This window comes from Somniosus microcephalus, chromosome 5 (genome assembly GCF_052327205.1).
Source record: "Somniosus microcephalus isolate GS21.2 chromosome 5, FLI_Smic_1.0, whole genome shotgun sequence".
NCBI classification, from domain to species: Eukaryota; Metazoa; Chordata; class Chondrichthyes; order Squaliformes; family Somniosidae; genus Somniosus; species Somniosus microcephalus.
Window position 1 is genome coordinate 281,659,820 of NC_140991.1, and position 26,508 is coordinate 281,686,327.

The 26,508-nt window shown below is 49.3% G+C and overlaps 1 pseudogene; it reads left to right on the forward strand.

Moving 5' to 3' along the window:
- The window catches only part of LOC147117765 (collagen alpha-6(VI) chain-like), a 281,465-nt pseudogene extending 261,604 nt beyond the window's left edge, over positions 1 to 19,861 (forward strand).
- The last annotated feature ends 6,647 nt before the right edge of the window (positions 19,862 to 26,508 follow it).

The window sequence follows — 26,508 nt, forward strand, 5'->3', positions numbered from 1 at the left end:
AGGCGGATGCGCTAGCCAGGGAGGGTGCCCGCAACGGCATTTTCTGGGACCCTTATGGACCCGGACCCGTGGCAGCGATCCGAGGCAGGGAGGGAACTCCAGGGAACACAGGGGTGACACCGCCCCTAGACCTAAAGACCGTCCAAACCCTGGATCCCGCCCTAAAAACAGTACTCAAAGCCATCACTGAGGGCAAGCAGGTAGAGGGTCCGTACAGTACGGCAGCCCTCTCAGTCAAGGAAGGCATGCTGTTCCGAGAGGAACAGTGGGTTGTGCCGCAGCAGCACCGGAGGGAATTCCTTCAACTGGCCCATGAGGGTCCAGGGGCAGGACACCCCGGGCCTGAGGTTACCTGGCAACGGGTAGAGCAGGCGGGATGGTGGCCGGGACTTAGAGACGATGTCCGCGAGTTCTGTGCAAGCTGTCTTGTGTGCGCTGCAAACAACCCAGTCCCCCAGAAAAGGAAGGTGCCCATGGGGCACATCAGGAGGGTAGAGGGACCATGGCAGTCGATTCAGGTCGACTACATAGGGCCACTGCCCGCCGCCCAGGGAGGCTATAAGTACTGCCTTGTCCTGGTGGATGTGTTCACCAAGTGGGTAGAAGCCTTCCCGTGTAGAACAGCTACGGCGCTGGGTACTGCCAAGATCTTGATCCGGGAAGTGTTCTCACGGTGGGGGCTCCCCCGTTTTGTTGAGTCCGACCAAGGGAGTCAGTTCACCGGTCAAGTGATGCAGAACACCCTCATGCTCTTGGGCATTGAAGGGAAGTGGCACGTAGCGTACAATCCCCAGTCATCCGGGATTGTGGAACGCATGAACCGGACCTTCAAGGAAAAGCTGAGGAAAGAGACAAAGGGCTCGCCCCAGAAATGGGCGGAGATCCTGCCTCTAGTCCTCATGGGGATCCGGGCCAGCCAGTCCAAGAGTACGGGGTACTCCCCGCACGAGTTAATGACTGGAAGGATCATGCGAACACCCACCCATGTACTAGCCCCGGTGCTCACTGAGGGCCAGCTCCAGGAGCTGAAGCGAGACAAGTTCGTCCAAACCCTTTTGGAGCTCCTGAAACAGATTTATGAGCAAGCGGCTGGGAACATGGGGAGACAGCATCAGGGAAATCGACTGTTGCTGGAACCTCGTAAGCAACAAGAGTGGGAAGTCGGAGACCAGGTCATGGTTAGGAACTATGCCCGGGTGGGGAGTTTTGAACCACTGTACATGGGGCCTTACAGCATTGTAGACAAGGCTAGCCCCATGGTTTATGCAGTGAAGGTGCCCCGACGTACTAAATGGTTTCACATTAACCAGTGTAAGCTGTTTAAGCCGGGTGCACAAGGGCCAACAACAGGGGCCAAGTCTGAGGACAAAAATCCTCAGCCTGCGACAGAGTCACAGACCACACAGGCCGGAACTGTAGCCTGCGTGAAGGGAGGAGTCATCCCAATGGAGTGGGAGGTCTCCCCTCTAATTTGGGATTTGGACGAGGAAGAGCCCGAACAGCTCGACCCCGCCCTTGACCCGATCACGGAGGAGGAAGAGTCAGAGGACGAAGATCCCGCCCTCGACTCAAGCTTAGGGGAGGTAGGGATTGGGGGCGGAGACTCACCACCTGTAGGGACAGGTGAGGTGGGGTCGGATGCCACAAATCCCGGCCCCGGGGGGGTGGAGCCAGAGGGAAGGGAGCCGGAGCCGGCAGCTGTGGTGGTACCACAGGCTGTGACGGTGAAAGTCCCGACCCCCGGTCCGTCAGCCCTGGGAGCCTCGCCCAAGGCACCCCCTCGTAGGTCGACTCGAACGCCTCAGCCCAGAAAGCCTTGGCCAAATTCTCCTTATTTCCCCCAACCTCGGTCCAGAGCAGCCCAGGAAAGGCATGGTTCCCGTTCAGCAGCGACAGGCTGCGGGGGATCAAAGCCGAAGGTCAGTGCAGCCCCGCCACAGGGAGCGGCACGCTGCAGCCCTCACAGGAATTAGGTAGGCCGCCCGAAGGAGGGCGGCGCTGTACATAGGTTTAGGTAATGATAAGTTAAGCTAAGTAATCATAATGATAGTTTAAGGTATGTAAAGTTTAAGATGATGGGGATGTTTTTAAAAGGTAGTTTTCGGAGTCTGCCCAGCATGTGTGTGTGTTTGGAAGCGGGGTCAGGGGACCCCAGCGTCCGTTTAATTAAGCCAACACCTATTGGGAGCCTGGCTACATCATCTTATCGATTACAGAAACCAGGGATACAATGGAAAGGATTCTCGTAGCGCTCGCGGCGATCGGGTGCGGGCTGGCCTACCGAGGCCGCACCAAGGACGTCATCGTGTTCAGATGTTCCGGGGACACAGCCCCCATCGCAACGGATGGGACGGGGAAGCGAGAGGTTGAGGAAACCGCCACCTACTTCCACCAAGGGAGATGGCCAGGATGGCTGGGGACGAATTCTACGGAATACTCCAGCAATTTCGGTTTTGCCTACTAAGAGACTTCGTTATCGTGCCCTCGGGTGAGGATCCTTGCACCCAGAGTCAGCGTTACCGTGGGAAAGAGGATCTGTTTGGTGTGTAATGGGAACGTACCGCTAAGTAGATGGTGGTGGCTACGAAAGCTGGGAAACGACATGAAGAACTCTACTATCGAGTGGGAACGACTGGGTAACAATACCCATCGGACAATTACGGGGACTCACGGACAGTTATGCGTGTGTTGGGACAAATGGTGGGAACCAGATGAAGGGATATATGTCTGTATGTGGGGTTCAAAATGCGTTTGCCCCAAGGGCGTATCCATCTTTTTCCAGAGGCAGTGGCAGGATGAAGGGAAAGGGATGAGATGGGATGTCAGCACTCGGGCGTACGGAGCCCCATTCTCCCCGATTCCGGTAAACGCCACTGAACTCATCACCCGCCCACGCAAGCCCCTGCCCACGATTCCGGTAGCACTAGCCCAGAAGGAAGGGTGCCCCACCACCACGAAGGGACCCGGGAACGGTTTAGTATTGGTACCCACCGGTCAGGTGCTGTACCAAGGGGTACACTACGCGGTGGCCTCAGTGATTTTAAGCCTCACTGAGGTACGATTGCCGGAGTGGTGTCCCAAGGAGACGGAACAGTTGTACCAGGTCCTGTTAACCCGAATGTTCAGACAATTTTACGAGTTTGACTTTGCCGATATCGACAAGGCCCAATTATACACCACACCACAGGAAGTTTTGGATCGGGTAGGGAGGCAAAGAAGGGGTACTGTAAATGACATTTTCACTGCTTTTAACACCGGGACGTCTGTTGTCAACGCTCTAGACAACGTGGAGCTGCAGACACAGATCAATGGTTTAAAAACCCAGTTAAGGAACATACTGACTGACGAAAATGAGGTAGTGGGCTCTGAACTACATGAGGATCAGGCCATGACACTACACTTCAAAGAAATAATTGCTGAGCTGGAGAAACACGCTAGAACGGTAAATGCACTCATTAGGGAGGATCGGAATGCGTCCGATCAGGCTGCGCAGAACGAGGCCTTTGTGCTATATGGGGCGTGGTTATTGGGCGAGGGCCGCAGTAATCTGAAGGATTAAAACAAGGTTTGGTCCCGTCCTGGATCAGCAACAAGCACTTGCAAGCGCTCCACCCTTTTGAGAATGCATTAAGCCCGTGCCAGCTCAGGCTAGCTGCAGAGGCGTACCCAGTCCCAGTGGACTGCAGACGCTCAAATCACACTATCATGGGAATAGTGGTAAGGATGCCGGTGTTGGGTCCCGCAGCAAAGCCCGCCCCGGTATACAGGGTGGAGAACATTGGAGTCATTCAGGGGGGTGCGCACATTCGTTACGCAGTGGTCCCGCCTTATGTCATCAGATGGGAGCGTACGATGACAGGCACCGACCTCTCGGGGTGTCGTAGCCGGGGAGCACACATCATCTGTGTCCCCAGCACTTGAATGCCTTTTTGAAACCACAGTGCGGGTTCAGAGCCGCTAGCGCGAAGCCGATAAATTGCACCATGGAGGCAATGGCAAAGGACCATGTGCCCCCGCAGGTGGCATACTGTGTCACCACTGCAGCGCCTCACTACCGCCACGGACAGCACGAGTGGTGTCCGGTCAGTGACAGCAGTTTCTGTTTCAAACCCAGGGCTGAAGTTCAAGTGGCACAACAACGAATTGTCCCCATTCCTGCACCTTCCACCGTTCACCTAACTGTAAAAGAGAATTTCACGGACTTGCAGCGATTCATCGCGCATTTTGGTTTTGTCATTCCCCCTCTCCCCGAACACCTCACCAAGATTTTAAAAGCCGTTATAGTTTCACAGAAGCATTTCTACACACTGGAGCAGAAGACATTAGAGATAGGGAAAGACATATTGGACATAGTCACCCCACCATGGTGGGACCTGTTCACTAATATAGAGATCCCGGCCTGGATTAGAATAGCATCCCACATCCTAGTAGTGTGTCAGGTTTTAATTGTAATATTCCTACTGTTCGTGCATTGCAAAAGAGGCAAACGCCTCCAGAGGCACGAGAACACAGGAGAATGGAGAGAACGCTATGTACGAGTGGGGGAAGAGGACACCCCAGTTTAAGCTGCTAAGTGTTAAAAGTTAGAGCGTCCCTCCACTCTTGATTTTAGCCACTGCATGATTTAAGTGTGTGAATACTGTTGTGTTATGGCCGTTGATAAAACTTTCGGTTTTTGATTAATAAAAGGTGTATGCAGGTGGTGCAAGGGGTATTGGCCCCCTTCACATCTGAAAGATGAATGTGTTATAGTTTAAGATAATACTGTCTATGATTGTCCAATTGTACACAGGTAATTTTTCTGAAATGGGAACTGCATGTGTCGTGAGGGTCATAGATAGTTAATTGCCAGGAATGTTTGGATGTGAGGAATCAGGGAAAATTTGCTCACCAAGGATTGTTGATACTTTAAGCAAGCTATCAGTATCACAGGGGGGAGTGTAAGATTCGAAATTTTCAGCAATAATCACGCAAGAAAATAGGGTTAATAAGACAGTTTATTGACCAAAAGAAGCTTGTACAGAAAAACCTTTGATAAAAGGGCATACAAAATGGCCGCCGGACCTCGTGATCAGTTTCGGAGACCATTTGATTTCTGTTACTGCAAGCCAGACAGGCTTGTGGATTGAGGACAGTAAGCCCGCGAAAGCCAGTATTGGGAAAACGAAACTCAGGGAACTGAGCATACATATTAATTGGATTATAAGTACAGGACAGTCTTGGGTTACAGGATGAGGCCCATCAAGAAATGGGCGGACAATTGAATGAACACTTAAACCCATTTACTGTACAAAGGAAAACCGTTTGACAGCCATCAAGGGCAATCTCCAGACCGATCAATATACGAACCGAGTTACGATGACAAAGTAAAAGACATTATCGGCCCAGGAAGGCCAGTTAAGCTATCACCGGCTCCCGTTACAAGACAAAGCGCCCCTGCAGAGATTTCTGCCCGCCAAAAATATTACAAAGACAGGACTATGATCTGGCGGGAGATAAGACTGTCCCAAAAGGGTATAACTATGGATTTGAAAATTCCATCAGGGCGATTTTTGTAGGTACGGCACACTGGACGCTATGCTTCACTTCATGCTTCGCTTCGGAACTTCTACGACTCTTCGATTAAGGCAGCACTTCGGTTTCGGAACGTGGTCGGTGTTCGGCCAGGCAAGGCTCAGCCACGACGGGAAGACGATGAGGGTGGCCCGGGTATTTTTGTCGGGAGATCATCGACGACCCAGGCCGAAGGAGAAGACACCCTCCAGCTCTGTTTCGAAGGATAACAATGACTGCATAAAGAAAGCAATTCGGTGTCAGCGTCCCGTCCCGGGGAAGACCCTCACAAGGACAATCATTATGACTGTATGAAGGACACTCCAGGCCTAGCACTCCAGTGCCTCAACATCCCATTCGGTAACGGACCTTCCATGTGCAGTTCTTCAATATCACATCGGTGACAGATTCTTCCATGTGCATCCAGTTCTCAAATTCACGTCGGTAACGGATTCATCCATGACGAGTGCTCATCAAGACTGTATCTGCTGCTCCATCGCGTAAGAAAACAAACTGCGCCAGAAGTTTCCAAATCCACGTGACGACGGAAAGCTGTGCCAAAAAGGCTGCGAACCCCCTTTTCGCGAATCAGAAAGTGGTGAGCATGATCCCGAGTTCCTCAAGTCGAAACTTAGTTTAGGTCTAGGGGAGGGGGTTAAGGGTAATTGTAATGTGTTTTCCCTTTTACGATGTGCCGTGTGTTTCCCATTTCCATAGAGTTGAGTTTATAGATATGTGCATGCTTGTAGTTACTTTAATCTGTGCTTATGACATGTATTTTATAATGCTGCAAACTGTTTAAAAATAAAAGCATCCATTTCGTGCTATTCAACCTGGTCTATTGAGTTATTCTCTGCACTACAGTTCCCTGCACCTAAGTCCAAGGTCTAGAACCGTAGGAAAGAGTGGGTCGAACCACTCAAGGGTAATTATTGCACGAAGCCTGGTAGGAGACCAGAACGAGCAAGAGAAACCCCCTACAGCGTAACTGAGTGTTTCATGGCATACCAAGTCATACTTAGTCTGAATAGCCTCTCTGTCCCTGAAGAAATAATATTACAAATGTGAAGTGTCATCCATTAGAATAACATTTAAAAATTCCATGATTTTAAAATAATAATAAAACATTTTTAAAGTTTGTTTATGATATTTCAGCTTCCACCTTAATCTCATGTGTATGTCCCAATCTTCTGACCATTATTTTCCAATCCTTTCTGGCTACAGGCATGATGCTGGAAGACTGGAGGACTGCTAATGTTGTACCATTGTTTAAGAAGGAAGAAAGGGATAGACCGAGTAATTTACAGGCTAGTCAGCCTCACCTCGGTGATGGGCAAATTATTGGAAAACATTCTGAGCGACCATATTAATCTTCATTTAGAAAGACACGGATTAATAAAGGAAAGTCAACATGGATTTGTTAAGGGAAGGTCGTGTCTGACTAGCTTGATTGAATTTTTAGATTGAGGAGGTAACAAGGAGGGTTGATGAGGGTAATGGGTTTGATGTAATCTCATGGATTTTAGCAAGACTTTTGACAAGGTCCCATATGGCAGACTGGTCAGAAAAGTAAAAGGCCATGGGATCCAAGGGAAAATGGCAAGTCGGATCCAAAATTGGCTCAGTAGCAGGAAGCAAAGGGCAATGGTCGATAGATGTATTTGTGACTGGAAGGCTGTTACCAATGGGCTTCCGGAGGGCTCCGTACTAGGTCCCTTGCTTTTTGTAGTATATATCAATGATTAAGTTTCTGGAGTGGGACTTGAACCCACAGCCATATCTGACTCAGAGGCGAGGGTGCTACCAACTGAGCCATGGCTGACATCTAACGTAAAATACTCCCAATGTGTCAAATTAATATCGGGGCCTCGGTGCCTAACACACAAACATCCCTTAATTGCTAAGTACAAAATGTTTTTAAAAAGGTAAATGTTTTAGAATTTTTCCTATCTGTTGGGTAAAAATTCAGTGAGGGTATCTAATATCTGGCAGTCAAGTGAGAACAGAAATAAACTACATTTGCTCCTGCTGGAGTATGCATCTGATCCGTTTTTTCTTTATATTTTTATTCTTTATATGCTATTCCTGGTGTGTCTTCATATTTACGGCCATATAGGGAAAATACAAATGATGAAGAAAATAAAAGGGAAAATGCAGGAAAAGTCTGCTCACATTCTGGAAACACTGAACTTTAAACTTTTATAACAATAATAATGATTGAGAATCCATTGCAACATTTAATTTTACAATATCTACCTTGAAGGCAGCTTTCAGACTAATTCTAACAGAATTTTACAGCACAGAAACAAGCCATTCAGCCTAACAGGTCTATGCCGGTGTTAATGTTTTACAAGAGCCTCCTCCCACCTTACTTCATCCAACCCTATCAACTTATCCTTCTATTCCTTTCTCCCTCATGTATTTATCTAGCTTCCCCTTCGATGCATCTATGCTAATTGTCTCAACCACTCCATGTTATTACGTCCGTGAATGATTGAGACACGGACAGCAGGAGTTGAACAAAACAAGTCTTTACTGATGGAAGTCAATAGTGAAACTGAAAACACAGAGGCTCACTAGAGCCATTTATACAGGGGTGGTCACTGCCGGTACTGCAGTCTGAGACCAGTTATTCTCTTAAAGGTACATACACAACAATTCCTCCCCTTTTAGATAAACAGTACATATTCATTTAACAACTAAATGATAACTAATTACAATCACAATTACGGTTGCCAGATACATTGGTTAAGTTTAAGCAATTATAAGTTCAGTCTTTGAGGAGGCTTCCTGATTCTGTCTGGATAACGCCTCTTTGGGGTACCAGGTTCTTCTGGCAATGTTGAGTCGGGATCAATGTCGTTGTTTGGTTCATCTGCTTCCAATATTACCGGTTCTGCGGTAGCTGCAATCGGAACGTCGATTTCATTACCAGGTGTATCAGATCGTGGTGTGGAGTTGACGTTTTCCAGTGACTCTAGAATCTGGTCAGCATGGCATCTTACAATGCTCTCCCCAACGTCCACGGTATACATGAGAGGTCCTTGCCGTGTACAAATCGTTCCTGGCTGCCATTTCTCAGTGCGGTAGTCCCGGGCCAAAACTGGTTGACCTATCTTAAAATTCCTGGTCGGCCTTTCATTCATATTCTGAAACTGTCTGTTCTCCACATCTCTTCGGACGTTTGGCTTAACCAAATCCAAGTGGCATCGTAGTCTTCGATTGAAGAACATCATGGCTGGAGTTTGGTTGGTAACCGCATGTGTCGCATTCTGGTAGGCAAACAAGAAGTTGTCCACCTTGTGTTGTAGGGGTATATCTTCATTACACATTGCCTTGATAGCCTTCTTGAATGTTTGGACAAACCTCTCGGCCAATCCATTAGTGGCTGGATGATATGGGGCAGATGTGTAATGCTTAACACCATTGCTCTTTAAGAACCTCCGGAACTCTTCAGACACAAACTGTGGTCCATTGTCAGAGCAAATCTGTTCAGGCAGCCCATTCCTGGTGAATATGGTTTGTAAAACTGTGATAGTTTTTTCCGTGGTGGTTGAGGACATTTTTATTACCTCTGGCCACTTTGAATGTGCATCCACCACAATTAAAAACATCGAGTCCATGAAGGGACCAGCAAAATCAATGTGCACCCTTTGCCATGGAGATGAGGGCCACTCCCATGGATGCAGAGGAGCTTGTGGTGGGGCGTTTTGGACCTTCTGGCATCCTGCACAGCTCTTGGTCATCTCTTCGATTTCTCTATCGATTCCCGGCCACCACACAAACGCTCTGGCTAAGTTCTTCATTTTTACCCCACCCAGATGACCCTCATGAAGCTCATTGAGCACTCTATCCGTCAACTTAGGTGGAATTACTACTCTGGATCCACACATCAAGGTTCCTCTGCACACTGACAGCTGTTCTCTTCTTGGCGAGAATGCTGGCAGCAGTGGTTCGCCATGTGCTGGCCATCCCTTCACCGTTAAATCATAGACCCGTGATAGTGTCGGGTCATTCCGTGTTTCCTTTTCTATGTTTGCATTCGTCACAGGGAGACATTCGACTATGGTCGAGTAGAATAACTCCATTGGATCCACTGCAAGGTCTTCTTCTTCTACCGTCGGCAACGGTAGGCGTCACAATCCATCAGCATTTGCATGCTGTTTAGTTCCTTTGTACTCGATGTCATATTGGTGTGCCCCTAGGAAAAGGGACCACCTCTGCAGCCGTTGTGCTGTCATTATCGGTACGCCCTTCTGAGGGTTGAAAATGGAGACAAGAGGTTGATGATCGGTTAGTAGAGTAAATTTTTGACTGTGCAGGTAGTGATTGAACTTCTTCACCCCCCACACTAGGCTGAGGGCCTCTCTGTCAATCTGGGTGTATTTACGCTCGGCAGAAGTTAACGAGCGTGACGCAAAAGCTATCGGCCTCTCTAAACCATCAAGGAATTTATGTGACAGTACTGCCCCAATGCCGTAGGGAGATGCATCACACGCCAGTCTGATCGGCAGTGCTGGGTTGTAGTGAGCCAATACTTCCCTTGAAGTGATTAAGTCCTTACTCTTCTGAAAGGCCCGCTTACAATCATCGCTCCATTTCCATGCTACCCCCATTCGTAGCAGGGCGTTCAGTGGGTGCAGAATTGTCGACAAATTCGGCAAAAACTTATGGTAGTAATTCACCAATCCGAGGAATGACCTCAGTTGCGACACATTTTCAGGCGCTGGGGCCTTAACAACCGCTTCAATTTTGTCAGGGGACTTATGTAACCCCTCTTCATCAATCACGTGGCCACAATATGATATCTGTTTCTTAAAAAATTCGCACTTGGGGCGGTTGGCTCGCAGCCCATGTTCCCGTAGTCTAGTGAGCACCTGTTCTAGGTTGTTAAGGTGTTCACTGTCATCTTCACCTGTCACAAGGATGTCGTCCAAGTAACACTGAGTTCCCGGAATCCCTTGCTGGACTTGTTCCATCGCTCTTTGCCATATCGCCGGAGCCGATGTTACTCCGAATACCAATCGATGATACTGGTAAAGACCTTTGTGAGTGTTTATCGTGAGATACTTCCTAGAGGACTCTTCAACCTCCATCTGCAAAAATGCTTGTGCTAGGTCAATTTTTGTAAAACGCTTCCCTCCAGACAGTGAGGCGAAGATGTCTTCTATCCTTGGAAGAGGATATTGTACTGTGTGAAGGACTGGGTTCACCATCACCTTGAAATCCCCACAGATGCGAATCTTCCTTGGCTCCCCGGACTTATTGCTTAATGTTTTCTTCATGACAGGAACGATGGGTGTCGCCCACTCGCTCCAGTCGACCTTAGACAACACGCCTGCCTTCTCCAGATTCTCCAGCTCTGCCTCGACGGCTGGACGAATTGCATATGGTACCGGTCTTGCTTTGAAAAACTTGGGAACTGCATTCTCTTCTATTTTTATCGAGGCGGTTACGCCTTTAAGCGTGCCCAGTTCTTGTTGAAGTACCTCTTTGGCGTTAGCTAAGATTGTTGACAATCGTCCAGGAGTGACGTCTTCATCTTTTTTACCGTCCACCGTCATTGCATGAATGGAGTGCCAATCTAAGTTTATCTTCCTGATCCATTCCCGTCCCAATAACAGTGGTCCACCATTTGGCAGTATGTAGAGATACAATTTCTGTATTTTCTTGCCGTTGTATTCGACAGGCACCCTTATTTTTCCTCTGGGGTATACTTTTTGCCCCGTATACGTCGTCAAGACGATAAATGTCTCTCTCAAGAGTATGTGTGAAAATAGCCGCTCGTAGTCTCGTCGATTCATGACGGTTAGCGCTGATCCTGTATCCAATTCCATTTTAACTTGGGACCCTGCTATCGTGAGGGTGACCCAAATGGCTCGGTGATCCTCTTTTGCGATTAGATTGTGAAGTTTGAGACAGCTTAGTCTCCTGTTCCCGGATTCACTATCGCTCATCTGGTCTTCGGAACTACTGTCCGTCATCTTTTGTACTTTCTTGTACGGTTCCTTAGTAGCCTTTTTGTTGTCGCTGGTCTTCTTCCCAGACCTGCAAACTCGTGCAATGTGTCCCATCTTCCCGCATTGCCTGCATATTTTGTCTTTGGACCAGCAGTCCTTCTGGTCATGGTTAGTTCTGCCGCAGCGATAACATTTTGCAAATCCCCGTGTCATTTCGTGGGTGCCGTATTCCTGTGGTTTTTGTTGAATTTCTGCAGCTCCCCTGGCTGCTGCTTCATATGATACTGCCACGCTGGAAGCCTTATCTAGCGTCAGCTCTTTCTCTGAGAGTAACTCCTTCTGTGTTCCTTCACTCAGGAGTCCACAGACAAATTTGTCCCGTAGGGTATCTGCCAGTCCTGCTCCAAACTGGCAGTGCTTTGATAGCTTGCGTAGTTCCGTAAGGTACTCAGCATTGCTCTCATCTTTATGCTGAGTTCTCCTGTGGAATTTAAATCTTTCTGCTATCAACAGCGGTGCAGGGTTTAGGTGTTCCTGTAGGACAGCAACAATTTCGTTAAAACTTTTCGCCTTCGGTTTGGCTGGAGTAATCAGGTCCCACAATAGGCCGTACGTTCTAGCGCCCATTAAGTTTAGCAATATCGATGCCTTTTTCTCCTCCGCTATTTCGTTTGCCTCGAAATATACCTCGACTCTTTCCACATACGTGGTCCAGTCCTCTATTGTATTATCAAAAGCAGTGATACAGCCAGTCTTCGGCATCTTGCAAATCTAAAATGGCACCTCCCGTGCTTTGCCTTCTTCCCCGATTTAACAAAATGGCGCCTCCCGCGCTTTGCCTTCTTCCCCGCTGCTTAAGATGGCGCCTCCCGCGCTTTGCCTTCTTCCCCGCTGTTGTTAGCGCTGCTTTCCGCGGTTCCCGTTGCAACCTGCAGCTCCTCGCGGTTTCTTGCGCGTTTAATATTTCTTTTTTTATTATTTTCCCGTCGTGGAACAACCTGTGGGACTCTTGCCTCCCTCTTCGCGGGTCTATACGCAGCCCGGCTTCATAGCACCGGCCGCGTCCTGTGTGCTCCACCCTCTCTCTCTCTCTTCTTCCTGACAACGCTGCTCGGCCCCGTTGCAAACCACCCGCTCGAGTTCGCGACCGCCGCAGCCCAGGAAGGATCAGTGCAGGACATGCCACCAGCCCGATTAGCTGAAGCACCGTCGACAGGAACCAGGCCCCGCTTCTGACAGCTTCTCCAGCAATCTTCAACTCTGCAAACACAGGGGCGGATGCCCACGGTCGACGCCCGTCTCTACTGCCTCTTACTTTCTTTTCTTTCTGGCCTCGACCTCTGCTCACTTCGCTGTAGGAATGGATCCCAGGAGGTGGTGCAGACTGTAGGTAGGTTCGTATCTGCTCGTCGCCAGTATTACGTCCGTGAATGATTGAGACACGGACAGCAGGAGTTGAACAAAACAAGTCTTTACTGATGGAAGCCAATAGTGAAACTGAAAACACAGAGGCTCACTAGCGCCTTTTATACAGGGGTGGTCACTGCCGGTACTGCAGTCTGAGACCAGTTATTCTCTTAAAGGTACATACACAACACATGTGGCAGCGAGTTCCACATTCTAACCACTCTCTGGGTAAAGAAGTTTCTCCTGAATGCCTTATTGAATTTATTGGTGACTATCTTATATTTATAGCCCCTAGTTTTGGATTCCCCCACAAGTGTAAATATCGGGACGGTGGGGGAGGGGGAGGGATTTTAACCCCCAAGGACAGGGTTTTTAATAAAATTTAAATCTCAAACCTGACCCCCAACCACTTCCGGATTTAACAGAGGCGGGTCGGGCGACGGATGACCAATCCGCTTTCAGGACGTGGGTCGGTCTTTTAAGGAGGATGCATGTCTCCAGTTTAACAAGATTTTTATCTCCTGTCAGCAGATAAAAGGAGGTGAGAAGAGCCAGATCCATGAGATAAGTACATTTACAGCACTCCTTGTGGACCAGAAGGAGCAGGAGAGTTTCCTCCAAGCCCAACAAGCTTACCTCTTTACACACCCTGTGGTCAGCCAACCCCCCCGCCCACCTCCAACCCCTCGATATCCGACTACCACCCTGATCTCCTACTCCCCCACCCCCGATCTCTGACTCCCCCCGATCTCTGACTTCCACCCCAATCTCCAACTCTCACCCCAATCTCCGACACCCCTCCGATCTCCGACTCCCATCCCAATCTCCAACTCCCGCCCCAATCTCCGACTACCACCCCGATCTCCTACTCTGCCCACCCCCGATCTCCAACTCCCCCCGATCTCTGACTTCCACCCCCGATCTCTGACTTCCACCCCGATCTCCTACTCCCCCCACCACCGATCTCTGACTCCCCCCCCCGATCTCTGACTTCCACCCCATCTCCGACTCCCACCCCACTCTCCAACACCCCCCCAATCTCCGACTCCCATCCCAATCTCCGACTCCTCCCATCCCTCACTCTCCAAATCCACCTTGCGATCTCCAACCCCCCGATCTCTGACTCTCCCCCGTGATCACCGAATCCCCCGACAACCCCAATCTCTGACTCTCCCCACCCTACCGTTATCAGCTGACTCCCCCCCGCCCCCCCGCAATCTCCCACTCTCCCCACAACTCCCGCCCCCCTCCTGCGATCTCCTACTTACCTGGCATCCGCTCCCCGGCTGGTTTCCCACCCGAAAGGCTGGCTGTCGGTCGGAAAACCTGCTGAATCAATTTAAAAGACGTCCTGCAGTTATATTCTGTTGGACATCTGGGATTTCCCATTTGGAAATTCTCCCCCTCGTTCTCTTTACGGTCCCGAGTAAATATCGGGGCCATCTTCTCTATGTCTACCCTATCGAACCCTTTCACAATTTTGAAGACCTTGATTAGGTCATCTCTGTCTTCCCTTTGCTTAATGTACAAGTTCATTTAATCTTCAGACATGACAACAAAAAGACAAAAGGATAGACTTATCAATTGTTTCGATCCTCATTAAAGATGAAATTCGAAAGCATTTCTACACACTTTGCTGCATTGTCCATATTTTCCTCCATTATTCAATCAAAAATTTCTGGCCAATTAATCTAATTCAATCAAAAAGATCAGCTCAATTAATATAAATCTTTACTAAGCCTGCTTCATTCCTTTCCATTCTAGATGTGTGTTCACTGAGTCTTGATGAAGGGGACTGTTATAGCTACAGCTTAAAATGGTTCTTCGACAAAACATTACGGGCTGGATTTTCATTGAGGAGGTGGGTAGGAGGCGAGACTACAACTTTTGGGGTTGTAGTCCCGCCTCCATCGAGTTCTAGCCAACCCACGCGATTTAGACTTGATTGACCTTGATGAGCCCACCCAGCGGGCTCAGCAGGCCAATTAAGGGCCACCCGGCAACAGGTGACATCACAGATTGAAATTTCATCTGTCAAGACCTTTTGGCAGATGAAATATCAGCGTTCAACAGCTGTTTGAAGCTGTCAAACACTGACAATCTGTACTCCAGGTTAATTCTTTCCTCTCAGGATGATTTAGAGATCTCCCCGAAACAGAAAGCAGAGGCTGCAGATTTTGACAGCTGGCGTCCATTCTGCTTTCTGTGCTGGTGAGATGAGGGACTCCCGAGACCTGAACGAAGGAAGGCTGTAAAGGTAAATAAAGGTTAGTAGAACTTCTTTAAACACTTTACACAGACCAAACATACTTACATCTGCACTCATGCACCCATCACTCATCTGAACACCGGACATCTCGACCCCTCCAAGCCCTTCGCTAACTTGGCGTGGTTTGGAGCCGTTGGGAATCCCACATTTCAACAATGAAAATAGGGATTAGGCTAAAAGCTGCCTGTTAACTACCTGTTAACAGGTAGTTAATTGGCACTAATCCCCTTCCCATCTCGGGGAGGCGGGTCCCAGTGCGAGGCAGGTACCAGCCTCCTTTGAAACTGGCATGGAGGCGGGTTGGGGGCGGGATGGGGTCGGGACCCCCGATTTCGGGATTTTAAACCCCCACACGCCTCCAATCCCGACTCCACGGCCCAATGAAAATCCAGCCCTTTGAGTCTGCACAAGGTTCTGGTACGGTGGCTGTGGAGGAAACAAGAACAGATTTGATACCCAAGAGGAATGTGAGGCCTTGGGCTGGATTTTAATTCAGGGGCGGGCTGGGGTCGTGTAATCCGCATCTAAATCGATGTGGGAGATTGATGTGATTTTAACTTAATTGGCCAATTGAGTTCCAACATGTGGGAACCAATGGCAAATGAGTTTTTCCAGTCTGAAAGTCGCCTCCGATTATGTCATCATTGCTGCTGCATTTAAGGTCTGCAACAAGCGTTTCTTCTTCTGCAGACTGCCAACCTTTTGGCCTTTCATGCTACAGGGACCTGGAGGAAGAATGGCCAGCCAGAGAGCTAGGGCTGCTCCGAGGTTTGATGACGTTACCTTGCAGGCTTTAGTTGAGGGAGCAAGAGCTCATAAAGATGTGCTCTTCCCTTCTTCAGACCAAGGCTGTGTGGGTCCAGGTGGCTGCGGAGGTCAACTCATTATCAGTAACCTGCAGAACCTGGATTCAATGCAGAAAGAGATTTCATGACCTTCTGCGCACTGGAAAAGTGAGTATGAATTTCCCATCACCCTCATTCTGATCCCCATTGCCTTTCCTCACCAGCACTCAGCTTTAGCAATCTATTCCTCCACATCCCACATGACACTGACATCCATGCACCCTTACCCATTCCCTCTCTCTCTATGGTCACATTCACCTAACTATTCGACTATGGAGCCCTCACATTCCCTATCACTGTGATGCTATGAAAACAACCGACAACACACAGGGAGGGCCCTTGGTCTTGCCACCTCACTCCATCTTTGTCTCCTTCTAAGTATCTATGCTATGGAATCTCTACACTCACTCCTTTATTCTCACTCAACCTCCACTTGTCTCCCTCATTGCAGGAAAAGAGAGCTCACAATAAGCGAGAAAGAGCGAGGACAGGAGGAGGGCCACCCTCAGTAGCCCACCTCACCCCCTGGGAGGAGGCAGTCTTGGAGATCGTAGAAGTGGAGGAAGATGCGCAAGTGGGGGATGGACAGAGGGGTTCATCACAGCAAGCTGATGACAGAATCGTTTTCCATCTCTCTCACTGACATTACATGAGTTGCTGATAATGATTCTGAAGCTCTAACAGATGAACTAATGATCATCTGCAATATGCAATGTGCATGTAACCTTGCATCACATCTCTGACTCTTGCCTTTACTCCCCCACAGGACCATCGCAAGCCCCCGTCCCCACTAGCCAGGAGGAACAGCATGAGCCTCAAGGCTCCTCAGAGGAAGCTGCAAACTCTGAGGGCGCAGCGTCAGCAGAATTCAGCGCACCCAGCACCAGCACAGACACTCACACCTCGGTGGGACCTTCGGGACATAGAGTAGTGTTGTCACCTGATGTATCACAGCTCACATGTGAGCATCAGCAGATTGTGGAGACAGGGACAGCAGTGGAGAGTCCTAGTCGGAGGGCGCAGGACTCTGCCAGCTCAGCTCAGCTGCATGTCGACCCTCTGCCTCTGGGTCCATCCATAAGATCAGCGGTGCTGGAACTCCAAGAACAGATGCAGGAGTCTCTGGCAGGTTTTGTCTCCAGGGTCGCTGCGAGTGTGGAGCGAATGGAGGCGTCCATAGCGAACATGAGCAGAGCCTTTGTGGAGTCATTGGCGCATGAACGCATCACTATGGAAAGGATGGCAACCTCCATGGAGGTGATAAGTCGCCAGAGTGCAGAAAACATGGTGAGTGTTCAGAATAGAATGACATCTCTGGAGCAGCGATGGTCATCTATTGAACAGAGAAACCAGACCTTCATGGAAGTCCTTCTGAGTAGGACTGCCAGTGCAGATACGGGTCCCCATGGCCCTCCTGATGTGCAGCAAGGTGCTCTCAAGCCACTTGCAAGTGCTGAGGGGGACCTGACCCATGAGAGGGAAGTTGGTGGCAGACATCAAGGAAGTGGGGGCTCCTCTCCAAGCGCTCACACTTCCATGCCACTGCAGAGCCCTCGGTCAGAGCCCCACCAGAGTCCACACCCATCTGAGATCGGTGTCTCAAACCCTGCACAGCCGCAGGAGCAGCAGACTGTTGACGAGCCCTCACAGGTTCACAACCCCAGAGGATGCCCGCCAAAGGTGTCGAGACAGGAGCAGCAAGAAAGTGAGCAAGGGGCCTCCACATCTGCTGAAGCCACAGGGGAAGCACCACGTAGGAGCATGCGTAAGAGAAAGATACTGCACAAATAGTCACAAGGGTAGTCACTTGGGTGAAATTTGATGTTTTCTGTGAAAAAGCCATCAGATGAATAATGTAAATAAAAAATCTGATGGCTACTGCTGTAGTTGTGGCGTGTGTCATTTCGCGAATGGGACTTTCACATTGAGGGCTTAGGATTACTTGCAATTGTCAGTATGGTGGTCAAATTGCTAGGAATCCGCTGGTCGATGCTCAGGTAAGAATCTGCGAGGCAAACGTGCTTGATTGACTAGGCTAAGCAAATCTGGCCAAGATGAGTGCGTTGCTTGCATCTCGGGCAGCAATGTTCTCGAGTACTGCTGCCGCTGGTTGATGAGCCTCTGCAAGATGTTCGTTTTCGTTCTCCTCCTCCTCATCTGAGGAGGATATGTGACGAGCCACTTGGTCCTCAGGAATCTGCAAGCCACGATGCTGTGCCATGTTGTGAAGTGCACAGCAAACCATGACGATTCTGGAGACCGTGGCTGCTGAGTACTGCAGGGCTCCACCTGATCTATCCAGGCATCTGAAGTGCATCTTCAGCAAACTGATGGTTTGCTCAATTATGGCTCTGGTGGACATGTGGCTGGAGTTGTAGCTCTCTTCAGCTTCGTTGGATGGTCTCCTCAACAGCGTCATTAGCCACGTCTTCAGGGGATAGCCCTTGTCTCCAAGTAGCCATCCATTAAGTTGGTCTGGTGGACTAAATAGCGGAGGCACACTAGACTGGCGCAGTATGAAGGAGTCATGGCAACTGCTAGGGTACTTGGCACAAACATGCAAAATTTCCTTCTTGTGGTCACACACCAGCTGAACGTTAAGGGAGTGGAAGCCCTTGCGGTTGACAAAAATACCTGGATTGCGATGGGATGCAGTCAACGATGCCCTGCACCCTTGGAAAGCCTGTCAGATTAGCTAATCCAACCACGCGCGCCGTGACACTTGCTTGATCCTTGGTGAAATGGATGTGATTGTGCACGATGGCAAAGACGGCATCAGTTACCTGCGTGATGCAAGTGTATGCGGCCGCCTGGGAGATGCTGCTGATGTCTGCTGCTGATCCCTGGAATGAGCCTGAGGCAAAAAGGTTGAGTGCGGTGGTGACTTTGACAGCCACTGATAAGGGTTGTCCACCTGGTCCTCTGGCCTGCAGGTGTTGTTGCAGCATTGCGCAGATGTCACCCACTACCTCTCGCGAAATTCAGAGCCGCCTTTGGCACTGCTGCTCAGACATGTTGAGGTAGCTGACCCTGTGTCTGTGGACCCTGTTTGGGGGGTATCTCTTGCGCCGACGGGCTTCCATGCGCTGGCCCCTTCTGGCCTGTGCAGCTTCAGGTGGGTGAGCAGCAGCTTGGCGCTCCTGTTGTTGCTGCTGCTGTTGGTGCTGCTGCTGTTGGTGCTGCTGTTGTTCCTGGTTCTGCTGGTGCCACGGCTGGTCTTCGTCCTCATCTAATGTCCAGAAGGGAAGGAAATAAATGGCTCCCATTTTTCTGGTATATGCCTCAGTTGAGGAAGCGCTCAGCGAGGGTGGCGAGAGGGGTTTCCCAGGAGGTCACACTGGAGATGGGTGTCAGGCTCCAAACTTCCACAGCTGTGGTTATGCCTTCTAAAAGTTCCCCCAGACCTGAGACTGCAAAGTCCTGCCACCTGCAAATGATGGCTGATCAAATCTCCTCTTTAATGGTTGAGCTGCAGCTGATAGTCAGCAATCCAATTGTGCTCCCGCCAGGTTTCACCGTCGTGTTTCAGATCAGGCGTGTTTCACATGGGAAAAGGGTTAAAATCGCCAAGGCCTTTCAAAATGGCATTATAGAGGCAATTTAGTGCTTGTTAAGGGCCTTAACGGCCTATCCCGCCTCTTGGAGGCGGGACGGAGATGGGACCATTAGACACGAATTAATGAAAATTGCTTGGAGGTGGGATGGAGGTGGGGTTGGGCCCGCATGCCAGTTTTTGCCATTTTAACCCCCCACACGCCTCCAATCCCGCCTCCACGGCCCAATGAAAATCCTGCCCCTTGTGTCTAAAATCTGCCTTCTAAATACTATGGTGCAGTTGATTTCAGATAAACACATACCTGACACAAACATAGGATTACCATTTACTTATAGAATACTAGCTGGAGTGCCTGGCGGTGCCGAGGGTTTTTTGAGGGCATGTTGTTATGAAAAAAGTAGAAATAATTTTAATATATATAAATGAGTTTGTCTGTCAGTCTGTGTATGTGGGAAGGAGAGAGAGAGAGAGAGGGAAAGAGAGAGGGGGAAGGAGAGAGAGAGAAAGGGGGAAGGAGAGAGAGAGAGGGGGAAGGAGAGAGAGAGTGAGGGGGGAGGAGAGAGAGGGGGTAAGGAGAGAGAGAGAGAGAGAGAGAGTGGGAAGGAGAGAGAGAGAGAGTGGGAAGGAGAGAGAGAGAGAAAGGGGGAAGGAGAGAGAGAGAAAGCGGATTTCCCCTGTATGAGTGGCCAACCGCTAATGAGCGGAATTTTGAACGTTTTTTGTCAACTGTCCGAACAATTTTTGTCTGATCAAAAAGTAAATATGCCTAGGACACCCTCCTAATCATAACCTTTCTTTTGATATAACATATGTGTAGGTACGCTCTATAACTTTTGAGTGATGCCCAGACAGACAGACAGACACCACTATCCTTTTATATATAGATAGATAGATATAGATGAATATAGAATACACCTTATTTATGTTGGTACATCGTGTTTACGCCACTTATAATAATTAATAATTAGGAACAGGATTGCTTCATAATGCATTTTCTGCAAAGCTGGGGAAACAATTTGTTTAAAAAGGAATCAGAGCATAAAGATGATGGAAGGATGGCCCTATTAATCATAAATGCTTCCAGGCCTTTTGTCTCCACTACTTTATCTAGAAGTTGATTCCAGGGAATTTTCACCCCCAAAAACGGGTAGGTTTGGGTCGGGTGGGATGTTAAAATGTTAAAAATCTCAAACGCAAACCCAACATGCCTTAAACCCGCCCACTTCCAGAGGCAGGACGAGGGACGGGTGACCAACGGGCGCAGGTAAGTGCAGGTCGGAGGCTTACACCCGCGGGAAGCCTCCGACCCAAATTTCTGGGCCATGCATAATGAGGCTGCGTAACTCAGATTTAATCTCCATTTCAAAATTAACCCGAGTCTCGGGCAACCCAGCAGCTAAAAGGAGGCAAGGACTGCTGGATCCAGCAGGTAAGTGTCTTTCTACTTGCCTGCTAGGTCCAGCTTACCTGCGTTCGCCCCCCTCACTATTGGACACCCCCCGAGCCACGATGTCCCCCCTGAGCCACGATTTCCCACCTCCCCCCCCACCACCCCAGTCTTCCCGATCCCTCCCTCATTCCCTCCCTCCCTCCTCTGCACTCCCCAGCTGCAGCCTCCGATCTCCCACTGACCCGTCTGATCTCCTCCCCCCTACCACCACGGCCTCTGATCTCCACCCAACTCCAGCCTCAGAACTCCCCTTGTCCTATTCTTGCAATTTAATTTAAAGTAATATTCTGGATTTACCTTTACTATTCCCTTAACCTTATATACCTCTGTAAGATTGTGTGTCATATTTTTCCTTTCCAGGCTAAAAACCCAAGTTCATATCTGATTGGTGCAAATAATGTACTGCAATCTAAATAATTATTAAATGTATTTTCATGGCCTGAATTCAAATGCCCTCCAATTATCTGTTTTTGAGACATTTACAAGTGGAATCAGTGCTCAAGGTAATCAAAGGACATGTCAGGTTAAAGGTTCTAATTCAACTAAACAGGATTTACTTATAATGGTTGGCCTTCTAGGATTCTCTGTTTACCTTCTTTCTTTCCCATCAGAACACCCCCAAAAAATGGGTGGGTTTGGGTCGGGTGGGAAGTTAATGTGATAAAAAAACGAATCCCGACCAGAACCCACTTCCAAACTTCTCACTTCCGGTTTCATCAGAAATATTATAATGAGGTTGGCCTGTCTCAGATTTAACCACCATTTTATATTTAACTGTGGTTAGTAGGGTTTTGCAGGACTCGGGATACCCGACAGCTAATTGATTATTAGGTCCTTTATCTTCTTGCAACATTTACCAGACATAATCATGGGACTAACCACTGGGTTGCAAATGCTGCAAGAAACTAAAAATGTTCTGGTCAACAGACGTGGCGAAGGAGCTGATGTTGCAAGATAGTGTATCTGTGCAGACGGGTAACCGCAACAGGAACCACATGACTTAGGCAGCTGACAATGAGTCGGGCCACAATAGACATGGAGTTAACAATTCTCAGAATTAGGTCAAGGGTGCACTGACAGCCACCTGGTATTAACAGGAACTGGGAAAAAGGATGTTGTAACATAGAGGGGTAGATTTTCCCGAACCTGTCGGGAAGAAGGCGGGACTTCAGCTTTCGGGTTTTTGACCCGCCTACATCGACGTCCGGCCAACCCACGCGATTTTCCCTTGATTGACCTTGTTAAGCCCGCCCAGCGGGCTCAGCAGGCCAATTAAGGGCCACCCGGCAACAGGTGACGTCACAGACTGCAATTTCATCTGTCAAGATTTCTTGACAGATGAAATATCAGCGTTTCACAGCTGTTTGAAGCTGTGAAACACTGACAGTTTGAGTTCTAACATGAGTCCTTCTGTACAGACTCAGTTAGAATGTACCAGCACTCAAAGCTGAAGGCTGTCACTTTTCACAGATCGCAGCCATTCAGCTTTAAGTTCCAGCTGAGTGATGGGCTCCCGACAGCTTCAGGAAGAAAGGCTGTGAAGGTAAGTACAGGTAAGTAAAAGTTCTTTACACACTTTAGACACACCAAACACACTTACCTTTGCACTCATGCACCCATCACTCACCTGAGCACCGACATCGCGACCCCTCCAACTCCTTCAACCCGACAGCCTGCCTGCTCAACCTGGCATGGTTTGGAGCCATCGGGAATCCCACACGAAGCCCCTCAAAATAGGGATTAGGCTAAAAACTGCCTGTTAACTACCTGTTAACAGGCAGTTAATTGGCACTAATCCCTTCCCGCCTGGTTTCGGCAGGTCCCAGTGCGGGGCAGGTACCCGCCGCCCCTGAAAGTTGCGTGGAGCGGGGTTTTGGGCGGGATGGTGTCGGGACCCCCAAATTCGGGAATTTCCCCCCCCCCACACGCCTGAAACCCCGCCCGACGGCTCGGGGAAAATCGGGGCCAGAATGTTTTAGAAAAGAGGCGGGAACAATGTATAATGCACCATTTGGATGTATAAATATCTGACCACTGCTGTAACAATCTGGAGAAGCTTGGCTAAGACAGAAGCAGGCTGTCTCCCCACGCGTAGGAATAAAGACTGCTTGAACTCTCGATATCAGACATGTGTTGAGTATTTAAAATTAGTAGACCACACTTAAGAGTACTGCATACAGTTCTGGTCGCCATATTATAAAAAGGATATAGAGGCACTGGAGAGAGTGCAGAGAGGATTTACAAAGATGATACCAGAAATGTGAGGGTATACAGATCAGGAAAGGATGAACAGGCTGGGTCTCTTTTCTCTTGAAAAAAGAAGGCTGAGGGGTCTGTAAAATTATGAAAGGTTTTGATAGAGTGGATACAGAGAGAATGTTTCCACTTGTGGGGAAGAGCATAACTAGAGGCCCTCAATACAAGATAGTCACCAAGAAATCCAATAGGGAATTCCCTATTTACCCAAAGAGTGGTGAGAATGTGGAACTCACTACCACAGTTAAAGCGAATGGTATAGATGCATTTAAGGGGAGGCTGGACAAACATATGAGGGAGAAGGGAATAGAGGGTTATGCCGACAGATTTAGATGAGGAAAGACGGGAGGAGGCTTGTGTGGAGCATAAACGCCGGCATGGACTGGTTGGGCCGAATCGCCTGTTTCTGTGCCATATATCCTATGTAATCCTATGTCATTAAATACATAGGGCGAGAAATTCATCTGTTGAGCACCAATCCGTAGCGTCATGAAATGGCGATAAAATGGTGGCCCTTTGTGCTGCTGGTCACTGGCAGCGCCCTGAAAGAAAAAATGGCGCATGGTTACGTCAATCGGCGTGCAACGCCGACTTAACGTCACCTACGCGAACTTCAACCCTAGCGCTTGGTCCTAGGCATGCAAGCAGGTTAACCGTGGTGATGTCTGCAGCTCTTAAAGGGACACACACATCATTCAGGTAAGTTTGAATTTAAGGGTTTGGACATTTTATTTTACTTTATTGAAATGGTGGCTTGCTGCAATAGATGTGAAAACTTTAAGTGTGTAGGGAATGCTGCTGGACGCATCCAAGGGCTCAGATGGTAAATGAAGGCCTTTGAGAAGACAGAACATGCTGGGAATACTCAGCAGGTCACGCAACATCCCTGGAGAGAAAAACAGATTTCACATCTCAGGTCGACATGCTGCCTGACCAACTGAGTATTTCCAGCATTTTATTCTGTCATTTCACGTTTACAGCATCCGCTTGCAGAGGGAAGAGGAAGATGCAGAAGAGGAGGAAGCTGAAGAGGGAGAATCAGATGAAAGGATGCATCCCAGACAGCCCCTTTATGGTCAGGATATCTGGGATGGAATCATCTGCCTGTGGTCCCACTGGTTGGGCAGGCTGCCTCTTTTTGTCGACCCACTGGCTGGGCAGACTATATTTCTTGGGTGTGTGAAATTAGGAAGTCACAAGGATGGAGTTGTGCTGACGGGAGGATGGGAAAGCAAGAGGTGCAAGTGAGAAGGAGGATAACGTACGAGGATACGAGCATCTTATATCCTTTCAGCCCTGCCACTGGCCAAGGGCTCAGCCATGCCCCTGCCAGGAATGACCTGCACCATCTCCTCCAAGTGGGTGAGGTGAGGCTAGGAATGGGAGATGTGCCTCATCATTGGTGCAGATTGTTGGTAGGTGAGTGACTGGGGGTTGTGCATTGAGCAGTGTGTGAGGCTAGTGGTGCAGTTGGTAGGAGATGGGTTTTGAAGATGCATTCACTGACCTTGACCAGTGGTCTGAGGTCATGAAGCTACTTTGGGCACTGGAGCCAGGTGGTGGGGGTGATACTGCTGGCAGTGATGGCCTTGGTGATGTGCTTCCATATCGTTCTTTTTGGAGGGCCTCCTGGCCCTAGTGGGTAGAGGGCCGCTCTTGCAGTGTTGGCCCCCTGCACAAAGCTGGAGTGCTGCGTGTGAAACCCTTGGTGCCCTTTCCCTGGCTTGTGGAGCCATTTATGCTAATGTTGAGGCAGTTTTCCCATTTTTTGAGGTTAGGAAGATAATTCAGCTTTAACAGCTGAATATTCACATTTGGAACTTCTTTTAAATATTGAATATTTCTTAAAAAGCAGAAAGGGCTGAAAAATATATTGATTCACGGCATTTTATTTTGTATTGCTTCAGTGTACATGACCCCTTTAATTCTCAGACCTCTTCATTGCCCACAATTCCTTGCGAGCTCCACAGCTTCGCTCACAGAGGCTGTGGGAAACTGCAACGCCGGACCTGGAGACAAACTTCATCCTGGATCCCTCCAGCAAAGCCACCAGGACAGCGTTGCACGGATAGTGAGCTCTGCACCACCTATCTCCATGCCCCCCCAGATCAATTTCACTCGGTTAGCATTGCGGCCGTTAACTGCAGTTGCTGGTAACACCGGCATCTTTGCTGGTGAACACAAATTATTCCCCCATAAACTTTAATTAATTAAATAACTAAATCAAGGTTATGTAGGGATGGCCGTGCAGGTAGTGTGCCGCAACTGCAGCATGTGGAAGTTTGTGGAAAGCATCACGATCTTGGATGCCCACGTCTGCAGTAAGTGTCTGCATCTCGAGAAACTTCAGCTCAGGTGTTGAGAATCACAGGGCGAAAAAATTGAGTCGCACCGCCTTTGGGGCGCTAACTTCGCTGGGGCGCTACTTTTAGCGCCCCAAAAAATTGGCACCCCCGTGGCCGAAATTCCTCCATCTTGGGGCACTGCGAGGGAATATCGTGTGTGCCACGGTACTGCAGGCCTTCCTCCCCTTCTTAAAGGGGAGGGGCCTTGTGCAGCGTGACCTGGGGTCCAGCTGGGCCACCAGGGATCGGAGTGCCGGCAAAAGAGCCCGGCACTCCTCAGCGTAGCCAGCACTCCGCGGGGAGGCTGGTCAGGAGGCCCGGGGCAGGTGATGGTAGGCGGCCAGCAAAAAAATGGCCACCCGGCACCTCGCCTTTAATTAGCGCCGCCCCGGCCGCAGGTAGGCCCACCTGACCCCATCAGACATAGCGTCCGGCGGTAAGTCGGGGGCGCTATCGAAGATTGCGAGCAGGGCACTGTGCATGGCGATGATGTCACCGCCAGTGGCGCAACACCACGGGGCGCTTACGGTTACTGCCACCGCTAACCTCCCGCTGAATTTCACGGGAGGTGCTGGCGGTGCCGCGCCCGGGCGCTAGTTGCTTTGTGTCCCATTAGCGCCCTCTTAGGGCGCTAACGGGAGGCGCAAAGCAACAAAATTTTTCCCTCTAGAAATTTGCAACACAGAAGGAGGCCATTCAGCTCATCGTGTCTGCACCGGTCAAAAAAGTGCATAGAATATAAGAGCATAGAGGTTATGCTAGAACTGTATAAAACACTAGTTAGGCCACAGCTAGAGTACTGCGTACAGTTCTGGTCAACACATGACAGGAAAGATGTGATTGCACTAGAGAAGGTACAGAGCAGAT